Below are 14,906 nucleotides of genomic sequence, written 5' to 3'. Positions count from 1 at the left end.
TGTGTTCTTTGATTGCCATCTGCTGGTGGTCCTTTATAACAGAAAAAAATTCTCCGGAAGGTTGCAACAATCTGGTTGTTGCTTGATTTTGGCAGAGAGAATGACACGTCAGAGAGAACATTCTTAATGTCCCATGAAGACCATGATGACACCAGAGAGTCATACCAAAGTTCCAGAAAACATGTCTCTCAGAAAGATTCCTTGTAAAAAAGAAAAGAAAAGAAAAGAAAAGAAAAGAAAAGAAAAGAAAAGAAAGAAAAGAAAAGAAAGAAAAGAAAAGAAAGAAGAAAGAAAAGAAAAGAAACGAAAAGAAAGAAAAGAAAAAAGAAAAGAAAAGAAGAAAGAAAAGAAAAGAAAAGAAAAAAAGAAAACATTCTTTGCATAGTTGTTTCCTGGAAGATGGCACAGCTACTAGGCATCACTCTGCAGGGCCAGTTGCTCATTCTTTTTAAAAAAATACACTTTGTTTTTTAGAGCAGTTTTAGGTTTACAGCAAATTGAATAGAGAGTATGGAGATTTGCTATATATCACCTGCACTCACACAGGCACAGTTCCCACTAGAAACATTTGGCACCGGGGTGGAATATTTGTTAGAATTGATGAACCTGTACTGACACCTCATTATCACCCAAAGTCCATACATTGGGATTCACCCTTAGTGTTATACATCCCACAGATTTTGACAAATGTATAATGACACATATCCACTGTTACAGTATCATGAGGAATCGTTTCACTGTCCTAAAATTCCTTTGTGTTTTGTCTATCCATATGTCCCTAACCCCTGGCAACCACAGATCTCTTTATGGTCTCCATAGTTTTGCCTTTTCCAGAATGTCATATACTTGGAATAATATGGTACATAGGCTTTTCAGATTGACTTCTTGAACTTTGTAATATGTATCTAGATTTCTTCTTTGTCTTTTCATGGCTTGATAGCTCATTTCCTTTCAGCACTAAATAATACTCTATTGTTCATCTGTCCATCCACCGAAAGACATCTTGGTTGCTTTCAAGTTTTGACACTTTATGAATAAAGCTGCTTTAGGAATTTGTGTACAGATTTTTGTGTGGACATAAGTTTTCAACTTACTTGGGTGAATACCAAGAAGTGCAATTGCTGGATAGTATGGTAAGAGTTGCTCATTTTTAAAAGGACTTAAGTGGGCAGAATTGGCCATGAACATCGATAACAAGAAAGATTTTTAACCTTTAGTCCCTGGGCCCATGGTGGGCTTCAAGTGTTCAGGAGTCCTGCCGAAATCATACACAGGCTGTTAGGTAATGTGCATTTTCTGGGGAGATGTTTCACTATTTTTATCAGACGCTCAGAGATTGCTATGGCTAAGTGTTTCTTCAGCTCCTTGGAAACTCTGAAAGGAATATAGTTGAGATATAAATAGAAAATAAGAAAGCTAACATTCCTTGAGAACTTAACATGTGCCTGATACTCTTAGCTTCCACGTTAAAAAAAAAAAAAGCATAATACTAAAAACAATACCTGGAATTTATTGAGAGTCCACCAAGTTAAATAGTTTATCTTTGTTACTGTATCTCTAAACTTACAACAACTCCACACTTACAAATTATTTTGTTTTATAAAAATGACCAGGAATCAGAAATATTGCATTACTCATGTTTGCACAGCTAAACATGAGGCTAAAACTCAAATGTAGACCAGTTTAGACTCCATTCTCCAATAACAAAAACAATAAAACAAAACTTCTACCTCCAGTGGCTTCCATCAGAGAATACAGAGCTTGATACCATCTGTGTTGAAGAATGGAGGACCCCCCCCAAAAAAAAAGAGGAAGAGAAAATATCTGAGCTAAGTGTTGATGGGCAATAAAGACCTCATTAGGGAGAGAAGATGGGGACAGAGATGGAATTCCAAGAAGGAAACAGCACATTCTATGACACAGAACATGAGAAAGAGGCTGATTGAAAGTTCCAGAGCTGGTGGTATGACGCTCAGAAAAAAATGAGTCCTTGCCACTCTTGGAGCAATAGGACAAAGACTAATCATCTCTGGTCTTAAAAAGAAGCAATTCCAAAAGTGAATTTAAAATAGATAAATTGAACTTCATCAGAGTTATAAGCATTTGTGCTTCAAAGGACACTATCAAAAAAATGAAAAGACAACCCACAAAATGGGAGAAAATAATTTTTACTTTAATACGGGACTTTCATCATAGTATATCAAGAACTTCTACAACCCAACAATAAAAGAACCAAATAACCCAATTCTTTAAAAGGGCAAAGGTTTTGGAGACACATTTCTAAAGAGGACATACAAATGGCCAATAAGCTATGACAAGATGATCAACATCATTAGTCATTAGGAACCTGCAAGTCAAAACTACAGTTAGATACCACTTCAAGCTCACTGGAAATGGCTAAAATAAAAAAGATAGACAATAACAAATGTTGATGAGGATGCGAAGAAATTGTGACCCTCATACTGGCTCACCGCCATCCAATGCTGGTGGCAGTGTAAATGGTGCAGCCACTTTGGAAAACAGTTTGGCAGTTCCTCAAAACGTTAAACATAGTTAATAAGATGACCTAACAGTTCAGCTCGTAGGTACATGCCCAAGAGAACGGGAGGCATACCTCCACACCATGAGTGCTCATAACAGCATGACTCAGCTAAACAGTAGAAAGAACCCAAATGTCTGTCAACCAATGATTGGATAAACAAAACGTGGAATGGCCATGTTCTGGAATATTATTCAGCCACAAAAAAGCATGAAGAGTACTATTTCAGGCTACATGGTGGATGAACCTTGAAAACACTGTACAAATTGAAAGAAGCCTGTCATGAAAGACCATGTCATGTAATTGTGTTTATATGAAATATCAGGAGAGGTAAATTCATAGAGATAGAAGAGAGGTTATAGGGGTTGCCGCAGGCTGGGGGGAGATGAGGGATAATACCAGTGGCTGCTACTGGATATAGGATTTCTTTTTGGGATGATGACGTGTTCTGAAATTAGGTAGTCATGATGGTTGCACAACTCTGAGACTTATATGAAAACCATTGAATTGTACACTTTAATAGGATGAATTTTATGGCATATGAATTATATCTCAGGAAAGCTGTTGTTCCAAAAGGGAGTGGGCGGGGGGTAGGGTGGGATCATTCCTGAAGCAGAGTGGTCCTATGCCCGGAGCTGTATGGGAAAGGGCAAAGTGAGAGGGGTCCTAGGGAAAGACAAGGATAACAATTATAAGCCCTCGCTTCATTCACCTCACAAGTAGTTGTTGAGCACCTACTGCAGTCTAGATGCTCGGGATACAGAGAAACACAAAATCTGTCTTCATGGAGATTCTATTCTAATGGGGAGGCAGGCAGTAAGCAAATAAGTCAATATGATTTCAGATAGTGCTAAGTGTTACTCAGAGAAAGAAAGAAGGGCAAGGGCTAGAAAGAGATAGAAGATGGAGGGACTGTTTTAAATGAGAGGCCTGGGAAGGCCTTTAGGGGGTGACATATGCACAGAGACCCAAACACAATGAATTTTTGTCAGTATTTGTCCTGTATGGCACTGAGCTTCGATGTGCATGTTATTTGACCCTCTTAACCACCTTTGGGGTAGATACTACTATTATCCTCATTTTACTGATGAGAAAATTTAAGTGGAGGGAGATGGAGCTGGTGTTCAAACCCAAGTTTGTCCTTTTACAGCACTTTATAACTTTCCAAAGCTCTTTCATGCAAATGGAATAATATATGCAGAAGTGCTTTGTGGATGATAAAGTACTATGCAAATGTAAGTAATTATAACTATTTTAATGTAATCTAGTTCGACCTCCATGGCATCCCCGTGAGGGACATAAGGTGTGTAATATAATATCACTCTTAGACGAAAACAAAGACACACAGCTGTGAAGTGCAAAGTAAAGTGGCTTGCCCAAGGTCACAAGGTTAGTTAATGGTATATTCAGAACTAGTACCTGTTTTTAAAGTTTTGTATTTTCATCTCTTGGGATAATAAATTCTATGTATTTTTCTTGCCAAGCATATTTATAAAACTATATTAATTATTAGAGTTAAAAACCAGTTTAGCATTCCTAAATAAATGTTCAGATGATCCTTTCTTCTGTATCTTTGATTCCACTTACTCTATGGGTTCCTTCCTTCTCCACATCTTTTCCCATTCCCTAACTTTTCCAGGCACTGACACCCTCACATACAGACTCCAGGAATTAGGGAGAAACCACCTCTTAATTAGCATAGGGAAGAGGCACTTACCTTCTTAACTGAATGAGACCAAGTCATTAGCTCTCAAGATAGAGAATCAGAGTGTAGTTACTAAGAGAAATCTGGATTTCTTAGGGTGACTACCCAGGGTTTGAACATCACTCTTCAAAGTGATGAGATGTGCTTGATTTTAGATGCTTGAGGTCAGAGGGCATTGGCAACAATCCTTGAATGTAAGATCTATTAAGAACGGATATTATTCTTCACTTCATCCACGGGACCAGAGATCGGCCCTTCCCTGGCCATTAAAGGCCAAAGCCAGCAGCTTTGAGACTGTAGGATTTCAGAAACCTCACACTGGGGATTTGGTTTGTGAATGGTGCCTTGGAGCAAAGTGTCTGGTTAGGGGCCTGAGGACCTTAACCAACCTCCTCCTTATCTCCCATCTACCGTAAAGCTTGGCTCTGGACCTTTCCTAAGGTTGGCTCTTTATTCAACCTTTGAATAAACTATTGTTTAAACTTCTGTAGGGATTGAAGGCAAGTCTGTATCTGGAACAGAGGACTCAGGCCCCTTCACGGCCGGCATAGGAACCTCACAACTGACCAGGGAGCCTCGCCCCAGAGGAGGGCAGCAGGAGTGATTTCTCTTATGTTCCACCTGGAAAAGTAGCTAGATGCATCCTATGAGGGAAAGAAAACAGAGAGGCTGAGAGCATATTAGATGAACATGGCCAAGTCGTCTATATTTAAAAAGAAAAAAAAATGCAACCATCGATTCTCCCTTGATATTGTGCACACCTCCATCCTGTGCCCCTTCCTGCAGCTCTCAATCCTGCTCCTTCTCTTCCTCACAGGGTAGTCCAGAGGCGGAGCACCTTCACTTGTCCCTGTCTCTCCTTTACCTTCTAATCCCTACACTTCCCTACCCCAACTATTCCACTGAAAGTGCTTTTCTTAAAGCCATCCATCGGTGGCAGCCACCATGCTGTACCTACAAGACCAGGATTTCCCAAAATGTGTTTCTGCAGACCCTTGTGATGCCTGGTTTTTCTTTTTTAAGGGGGAAATCACCAAATACTTTGGGAAGCCTCACATCTTATAACTTCATCTTAGAGATGTACATTCCTGTTAACATAGCAAGGGTTCGGGGGTGTGTTTCAATCCCCTCTCCTCTCCTTGTTTTCTCTTCCTGCCTGGTTCCAGTTTGGGACACCTTCATCTGATACCTGCAGGTCAGGGGTGGGTCACAGCAGTTGTAACCCTGTATGTATTACAGTTAATAATAGTCTGACAGCTATTCACTTGTTCTTATATTCTTTTATTGTGGAACTTTCTATCTGAAGCACTTGGGCTGCCCTTATCACTAGTTTTGGAACCCAAATCTGAGTCATTGACAGCCTGAACAAATGAAACGGAGATTAAATTTTTTATTCCTTTTGCCCTTTTTAGAAATCCCCTTTACCCCCTGACATTATATTGATAGAGTCTTAGAATTTGACGATAGGTTAAAGTCCAGATTCCTTATTCTGATCTTCAAAGCCCTTTACAAACTGGTTCCATCAATATCATCTTAATCCCATAACTGGGGGACTTTGCTGGAACAGACCTAAGATTCAGATGCTCTAGGAGAGTGGAACCTGATGGCCTTCTTTACTGTGTAGCTATTTCCATTTACTGACATGTATCAGGACTGAGGAGCCCTATGGGTAAAACACTTGAACCCTGTCCACAGTTGGGGTAAAGACATATATAGATAAGTCTGACTGACTGGGCCCCCAGGTGGAAGCTGGGATAACATGTTGGTAAGTAAGGGGAATCTGGTGCAGGGAGCAGGGTAGGGAGCAGATGCAAAGAGGAACGTCCCTGTCCTGGATTCCAACTGCCTGGATTCCAAACTCACTTCCACTGCTTACCCCCTGTGTGTGTCCCTGGGTACATTTCTCCATCCCTCTAAGCCTCCTTTTCCTCATGTTGAAATTGGGTGCCGTTCTAGTAGCTACTTCACAGAGTTGTTTGGGAATGAAATGAACTAATGAATGTAAAGTTCTCAGCAAACATTCCTGTTATCAACAATAAGGCTTTAGCATCAAGGAGTTCATATGAGCAGTTCTGGATAGAGTGGAGATTGACCCTGTGCGCTCTGGGGAGAAAAACGCCTTTTCTCATATATGTATGGAAGGCTCTGTGATTCTTGGGCACTCAAGAATCCTTTCTGTGGACTTCTCCATTGGCTCTTCTATCCCCCACCCCCAACTTCAGAGAACACTCTACAGCCATCACCAACAACATAGTAATACTGGGGTATATTCTTCTTGCAAGAGCAATGACATCATGGACTTCAACAATCAGTTGCAAAGGCTCTAGCATTTAAGCAGTGGCAACAATGGTGGTGAAGGCTGGACAATGGCCTCTCTGGATTCCATTGTAGTCTGTGCCTGCAGGGTTGTAACCTAATTAGCCATGGAGGAGAGCAATTTGCAAATCCAAAACGGGCACACAGGAGAGCTCCCCTGGTCACTTGTGCAACGTCCACATGAAGCTGGATTCCTGCAGCCTGCCAAGAGGGGATGGAGAGCCATCAAAATTGGATGAATGAACCTAAATCTGGGGAAGTAGACACTGAGGCTACATTTATACACTGATGGCAATCATTTATTGACGACCTGTTGTTGTCAGGCCCTAGGTTGGGCACCTTTCATTGACTAAGCATACATGAGAAAAAGTTATTCCCATTTTACAGATGAAGTTAAGCCATTTACCTAAGATCACATAGGTAGTGAATAGGAAGCCAGGTTTTGAATTGTAAGCTGATTGGAAGCCCAAACTCTTCCCTTCTACACTAGTCTGCTTTTCTCTATCTACACTTCCTGCCATATCTTCCAGTATTGCACACATTCTGTAACTTTGTGTCAAATCTATCTCATCAGTTTGGTCTACAGTTCTTCTTCCGTTTGTTTCCTAAAGCACTCCTTTTATGATGTTCAGTAGGCATATGGTGTCTTGCCTACATGGCCGGTCTCTTCGATTTTAGCCATCACTATATACTTTTGCAGTTTTTATCCACTGACAGTAAATTTGGGTGGGTGGGGGGAGTTCTACAACTTTGCTACTCAAAGTGTAGTTCATGGTCCAACCACATAAGTTATCACCTGGAGTTTGTTAGAAATGAGGAATCACAGGGACCCCTGGGTGGCTCAGTCTGACTTTGGCTCAGATCATGATCTCAGGGTCCTGGGAGCCCCACTGGGTTCCCCACTCAGTGAGAAGTCTACTTCTCCCTTTCCCTCTGCCCTTCCCCCCACCTTGTACTCTCTGTTTCTCTCTCTCAAATAAATAAATAAAATCTTAAAAAAAAAAAAAAAGAAATGAGGAATCACAGATCCCACCTCAGACTTACTGAATTAGAACCTTCATTTTAATAAGGTCCCCAGGGATCCATATGCACACTAGATTTTGAGAGGCACTAGTCTACAGCTTTGAGCAGAATCTCTGAAGCCATCAAACTTTTTGAGGTTGTTCCTGATTCAGTACAGAGCTTTCTAAAGCTAATACACTGCTGCTCAGCAGTTCAAGAGCCCTCAAATTACTTGATAGGGTATCACCTACCCCAACATTTAAGCCTCTAACACTTAAGCACGCTGCAGGTTTTCATGGTGATTGGAGGCAACTAGGTGCTTCAATATGAAGAGGAGCTTAACTTTTATAAATGATAGTAGTCATTCTAAAATATAGCTGCCGATTGGAATCACAGTGGGAGGTGGGAAGAAATATTCTGATATAACTGGTATAGAGAATGGCTTACACATCGGAAATTTCTTAAGTTCCCCAAGTGGCTCTTATATGCACCAAAGTTTGAGGACCGCTGAACTACTGTAAATATGTTCTTTTTTCAGTTAATATAATTCTAAAATCTGTATTGAATTCTAAGGTAGCTTAACACAGGGTTTCCCATGCTTGATTTAAAGACTTACCTGGAGTAACTGCTAAAAATACAGTAATCAGGCCTCATTCCAACTCGCTGAGTCAGAATCAGCAAGGGCCCAGGATCTACAATTTTAACCAGCACCTATGTGCTGTGCAACTCCTCATAGAGGAGATTTGGAAGATACTGCTTCCAAAGACCAGTGGATTAGAAACTCTAAAATCTGTAGCAGTTGCCTGCTTTTCTCATCTTCTCATTTCTGGAAGGGTAACTGACCTTCACCTGTCAGGAACTAATTGGGCTTAAAAGCATAGAAAAATGGTCTTGGCATCGTTCTACAGCTTTCTAAAGGAAAATGTTTTCTTATAAAATTCTCAGGCTGACTGTAATCTAGAGTCTAGCACAGCTCTTGGCACAGAGTCTCAAATATTTGTTAAATAAATTATTGAGTGGTAAAATGGCTCTGAAAAGGAGCACCAGAGTGGCTGGAAGAAGGAATCAGCAAGCAGACTATCTTCCTTAATTCCTGACTTTTGACCTGCTCATACCCGAATGATACTCACACACATCCAACCACTACACCATACTTTGTATACTTTGCTTCAGTAGACTCGACATTTAACAAATAGGTAAATTAGGAAGTGGTTATTCATTGCACAAAAGGGTGATTTGATTTACAGATATGATTCACTAGAGCAGTGTGGTTCCCAGACTAGCAGAATTAGCATCACCTGGGAACTCATGAGAAATGCAAATTTTTAGGTCACCCTGTATAGCCCGAATCAGAAACTCTGGGTATGGGGCCTACCAATCTGTGTTTTGATAAGCCTTCCAGGTGATTCTTTTGCAACTAAAGTTTGAGAACTGCCCCAGAGGAGTACTTTAAATGACACATTCCCCAGCACAAACGAGACAAAATATTTTCAAGAATACACTTATTGTCAAAGGAGGCCTTATCTGTATTCTGTGGCCAAGTATCCCTATCCATCTTCAGAAAGCTTCCAGACTGCAGTTGGGTATTTCTTTAAGAAAGCATTTTATATAAAAATAAGTACAATTTGCTTATATTTAATATGAACAACTTTATAGGGTAATATAGAAAAATAACACAGCACATTGCACAGGGTGAGAGTCAAGTTCTCTTTTCTGACTTTTTCCCCCCAGTAATAAGATGAGCTGTAATGTAAAATATATTTTTTGCTATGAAGAATGGTCAAAGATAGCTTGAAAAGCACAGCTATATATATTGTACAAGGTTTGGTAGCTCTCATGCATGTGAACAGAGAATGTCATGGAAATAGGTATGCAGAAGGGCTCATTATAAGGATCAAATCAGTAATCCCTGCTAAGGAAGAACATTCTTTCCGTTATAACAAGGCTTTTTATTTCTGTGGTCCTAGCTCAGATTTCAAACAACGAGCTGCCTTCTCAGGTTGTTTGGTTGGTTTCCCCAGAGTTTTGGTGAGAGGAGATGCAGGCACTTGGCAGATAATTAAGACATGTATGCTAGGCTACTAGTGGGTAATACTATACCTAACAACTGTTCAAAGTAATTCGTGTAGCATTTACCTAGTGTGGAAACAAATGAAGATGATCCAAATGAGGACAAGCAGAGGCTATTTATTCAGAGCTTGCTACAGCAAGGGAATCTGCCACCATCACTTGCATCTGGCAGAGACTTAAAGCCAGGCAGGGGAATGGGGAAGCTTTGCAGTGCAAAGAAGGGAAAGCTTCACGTGTGCTCTGACCATAGGTTGTTGGCATGGAAATGGAGGAGACAGGCTAACTTGGAGCGGGTCATCCTGCGTGATGGGCTTAGGCCTGGTATTTGGCTGGTTGATCCCAATTTGAACATGAGGGCAAAAAACTGGAAAGCTGGCAGTTGACCTAGACCTGATGTTCTGAGCTGATGGCTGAAGAAGTCGTGTTTTGAATTCCTGGATTGGTTGCTGGCAAGGTTATGTGTTACAGCTCTATTGTCATAGAGGTCTAGTCTATCTCATCACCTATCAAAGCAGGGTAACGAGTTAACCTGTAGGGCAAGTTTATTCCTTTAATACTTACGGTCTCTTGCCAACTTGTCCCATGAATCAGAAGCTAAAATGAGGGCTGAATCTAAGCGGCCTACAAGTCAAAGTTTCCCTTCCTCTGAGTAGTTAGTGTTGGCGCGGATAACCTATAGAAATGTGCTTTTGGTGGACTGGAAATGTTCACTGATGCTGAAATATCTTCAGCTCAAGGGTGGCTACCCTGAGTCTGTGCTAATCTAAGTGGGCCATGAGAGCCGGGGACCCCATAGTGACCATAACTGCTCACCCCTAGGTAGCCCAGGAACAAAGCAAGCTCCCATCCAGCTGCTTGTGTTGGTCTTAGGCTGCCATGCAAAGGTTGCCAACCTTAGCAACTGAGTGAGGTCAAACTTCTAATATCTTCTTCTTTCAATTAAGGGTTTCAGACAGATGCTAACTGCAGCCCAGGAAGTAATGTCTAGAGGATCTCACCATTTAACTGCCCAGTTTCCACGGACCACTGACATTCTTAGTGGCATCTGTGCCCCTTCCAAAGTTTGGGAATCTCTCACCACATGAGGCAGAACATTTAACTCACCATAGAAGATACTCATTTTCTCATCTCACCAAATTCACTTTCCCAGTCTCCTCTGCAACTGTGGCATGGCTGTGACCCAGACCCACCAATTGACCACAACTGTATGACTTAAGCCCCCTCCCTATACAAATGCAAAAATCCCACAACATACACTACTTCCCATTATCTACGTGATCTGCTATTCCATAGTGTGAACCAGATAAGGTGGGGGAGAAACCGGAAAAGAAGGAAAGGGAAAAAAGAGTCAGGGAAACTTGTTTTAAATGGAAGGTTTTGACCAGGCTTTTGCTCAAATTTAAGCAGAAAATACAGTTTCGGAGACTGTAACAATTAACATGAATTTACATAGCATGTAAAAGGATAGACTATAACAAAAACAATTATAGGGGCATCTGGCTGGCTCAGCCAGTAGAGCATGTGACTTTTGATCTTGGGGTTGTGGGTTTGCACCCCACACTGGGTGTCGAGATTACTTAAAAATAAAATTTAAGAGAAAAATAAAAATAAAAACAATTTTGTGGAGGAGTGGGAGAAGAAATTCAATAAAGAAAAACAAATCAGTATAGAATATGTCACTTGGTGAGAAATGTCCTGAAGAAAAATAAAAACAGGGATCCCTGGGTGGCGCAGCGGTTTAGCACCTGCCTTTGGCCCAGGGTGCGATCCTGGAGACCCGGGATTGAATCCCATGTCGGGCTCCCAGTGCATGGAGCCTGCTTCTCCCTCTGCCTGTGTCTCTGCCTCTCTCTCTCTCACTGTGTGCCTATCATAAATAAAAAAATTAAAAAAAAACAAACAAACAAACAAGGAGATAGAAAATGAAGGAGGAGGCTACTTTTTTTTTTTTTTTTTAATTAAGTAAGCTCCATACCCAGCGTGGAGGCCAACGTGGGGGCTCAACGACGGGCTCAGTCTCACAACCCTGAGATCAAGACCTGAGCTGAAATCAAGAGTCAGTTGCCCAAACAACTGAGCTACCCAGGCGCCCCAGATGCTACTTTATAAGGAGATCAGGTAAGGCGTCTACTGAAGAAGTAATATTTGAGCAGAGACCTGAATGATGAGGGCTTTGAAGGGGACCATTGGGATAGCTGGGGGGAAAGAATATTCCAGGCAGAAAAACACTATGTGCAAAGGCCCTGAGGACAGAAAGGAAGCCAAGTGTGACTGGAATAAGTTAATGAGGGGGCAGTGGGAGCAATGAACCCCAGAGAGGTGGAGTGGGGGGGCAGTTGACTTAGGACCTTGCAGACCCAAACCCTTGGCTTCCTTTCTAGTAAATTACGAAGACTGTGGAGGATTTTGAGGAAAGGAGGCTTTTAAATGATCTCATAGGTTTTTGAAAGATCTTACACACATACACACCCAGGTGTATATGTAAACCTGGTGAAATCTGAATAAGATCTGTAGGTGGTACCAGTGACAATTTTCTGATTTTGATACTGTACTTTAGTTATATAAGATGTTACCACTGGAGGAGGCTGAGTGAAGGGAACATGGCCTCTCTCTACTATTTTTGCAACTTCTTGTGAATCTATAATTATTTCAAAATCAAAAGTTAAAAGAAGGGGGAAAAAAGGATTACTGGCTCTTGTGTAGAGAACAGATGTGAGGAATGACAGAGTGGGCAGCAAGATTGGAAGTAGAGGGGGGAACAGGATGTGAAATTGAAGAGCCAGCCAAGTGAGGTAAGGCATGTCAAAGAAGTCTTTTTGGGGACACAACTTTTGTATTAGATCTTAAGAAGATTTGATTGATATCAAAGAGTGGAAACTATATCCTGGGTAAAGAAGAAAGAAGAAAATAATAGAAATGGTGGCCTAGTTCGCCCTCTTGTTTCCTGCAGGACTGTCCTTAAACCATGTTAGTTCAAACCATTCCTTTTTTCTCTTTCTTTAAGGCATCCCAAGGGGATTGCAATGTCTCCCACTCATGCACTCCTTCAACAAAGTTCATTTTAAAAGCAATATTGCTAGTATGTAGCTTGGAAACTGGAAGCCTGACTTAAAAGTATTTTTTTCAACTCTGTTAGTCCCATTCACAGACTGGACTTTATGGTATTCTCCAAATGTTCTTTGAGCTGACTCCATCTGGATTTTTAAAATTCAATTTCTATTTAAGTTTCGAGGCCTACCTCAATTGCCATCTCTTCCTTGAAGATCTCTGATGTTCTCTGACAAACAAATGCCTCTTTCCTATGAGCTTTGTAAATATTTTTATCAGTATACTTCTTATTGCATTTGTCAGTCCCTTCCTTGGGTTTTTACTACTTATTGAGATAGTATGTCCACTTCATTAAAATTGTAGGTGAATTTCTGGAGGTCAGAGACTCTGTCTTAAGCTTCCCACACTTACATTCCCCACACTGGCTAATAGTGTGTGAGCTCTGTGAATGTTAAATGTTGAATGACTGAATTTCTTCTTTTTTTTTTTTAAATTAATTAATTAATTTATTTATGATAGTCATCAGAGAGAGAGAGAGAGAGAGAGAGAGAGAGAGGCAGAGACACAGGCAGAGGGAGAAGCAGGCTCCATGCACCGGGAGCCCGACGTGGGATTCGATCCCGGGTCTCCAGGATCGCGCCCTGGGCCAAAGGCAGGTGCCAAACCGCTGTGCCACCCAGGGATCCCTGAATTTCTTCTTTATAATAATCTGTATATTTGGAGGTTAGGGTATATATTCATTTTGGAGTTAGGGAGGTATTTTTATGTAGTGTAGAGTTCTGTGTATAGTTGTTACCACCTTCAGGAATACTCCTTCTAGGCAGTCATGCCCTATTGTCACATGAAAGAGTGATACATCTTGATTCAAGATATGAATATATCCCAGGAGGCCCAGTACCTGAAGTAAATAGGTAGTAGAGGAGAAACATAGTTTGAAATATACAGAACCAGAAACTATTCTGTGCAAAATTCTTCCACTTAGTACGTGTTAAAATTGTGGGCAGAGGATTTGGTTCTCCTTGAGGCTTATCAAAAAGGAAAATCTCTTAGTAGGAATATATTCAATATGCAATGTGTACATTTATAAATGTACCATAGTTTTTTTAAGTTTTATTTATTTATTCATGAGAAACACAGAAAGAGAGGCAGAGACATAGGCAGAGGGAGAAGCAGGATCCCCATGGGGAGCCTGATGCAGAACTAGACCCCAGGGCCCCAGGATCACAACCTGAGCCAATGAAGGCAGTCACTCAATTGCTGAGCCATCCGGGTTCCCCCAAATGTACCATAGTTTTAAAAAATCCTGATGGAAATCATGAAAATAGAGTTTATCAGAATTCTTTTGTTTATGGTACACAACCCTATAGCAATTATAATTATTATAAATATTAACTATCTTTAGTAGACTTTATTATTAAGAGCAGATTTAGGTTCAAAGAATAATGAAATGGAAGGTACAGAGATTCCTCATGTAATTTCTGCCCCCACTCATGTATGGCCCCTCCCTCATATCTACATCCCTCATAGAGGCAAATCTTTGTTACAACTAATGGACCTATGTTAGTTAACACATCATTATCACCCAAAGTCCAAAGCAAATATTGATTTTTGTGCCTAATTTTATAATCATAATTTTATATTCTTCTTTCTAATTAGGGTCCTCCAATCTTATATGCGGTAGGACCCACAAATATTTGCTTTTCAGAAAGATGATTTATGTTTTTCCTGAAGTCCTGATCTCTATTGAGATTTTTTTTTCTTCCTACTCAAGTATATGCCTTTGATATTTGCCCATAATGAACTCTTCTGTCTACATAGGGCCATTCTTCCAAGAAGAATAAGGTGGGAAATTTCATCCAGAGCTATTTTATGGCTTACTGGGCAATGTCAATCATTATCTTTTTTAATCAAGCAATTGGATATGTTGGTAATTAATTCATAAAGGAATGACTTTGAGGTTTTTTTTTTTTTTTTTTAAGATTTTGTTTATTTATTCATGAGAGTCTCAGAGAGAGAGGCAAAGACATAGGCAGAGGGAGAAGCAGGCGATCATGACCTGAGCCAAAGGCAGATGCTCAACCACCGAGCCACCCAGGTGCCCCTGACCTGAGTTTCTTGATACATCATTGACAACTGGTTTTAGTACAATAAATTCTCAGCTTTGTAATCACAAAAGTAGAGGTAGAGTAAGAATACTGACAAGTCCAACATACTCATGAAAAGAGA

This window comes from Canis lupus, chromosome 12 (assembly GCF_003254725.2).
Source record: "Canis lupus dingo isolate Sandy chromosome 12, ASM325472v2, whole genome shotgun sequence".
Classification (NCBI taxonomy): Eukaryota; Metazoa; Chordata; class Mammalia; order Carnivora; family Canidae; genus Canis; species Canis lupus.
This window is presented reverse-complemented; position numbering follows the sequence as displayed.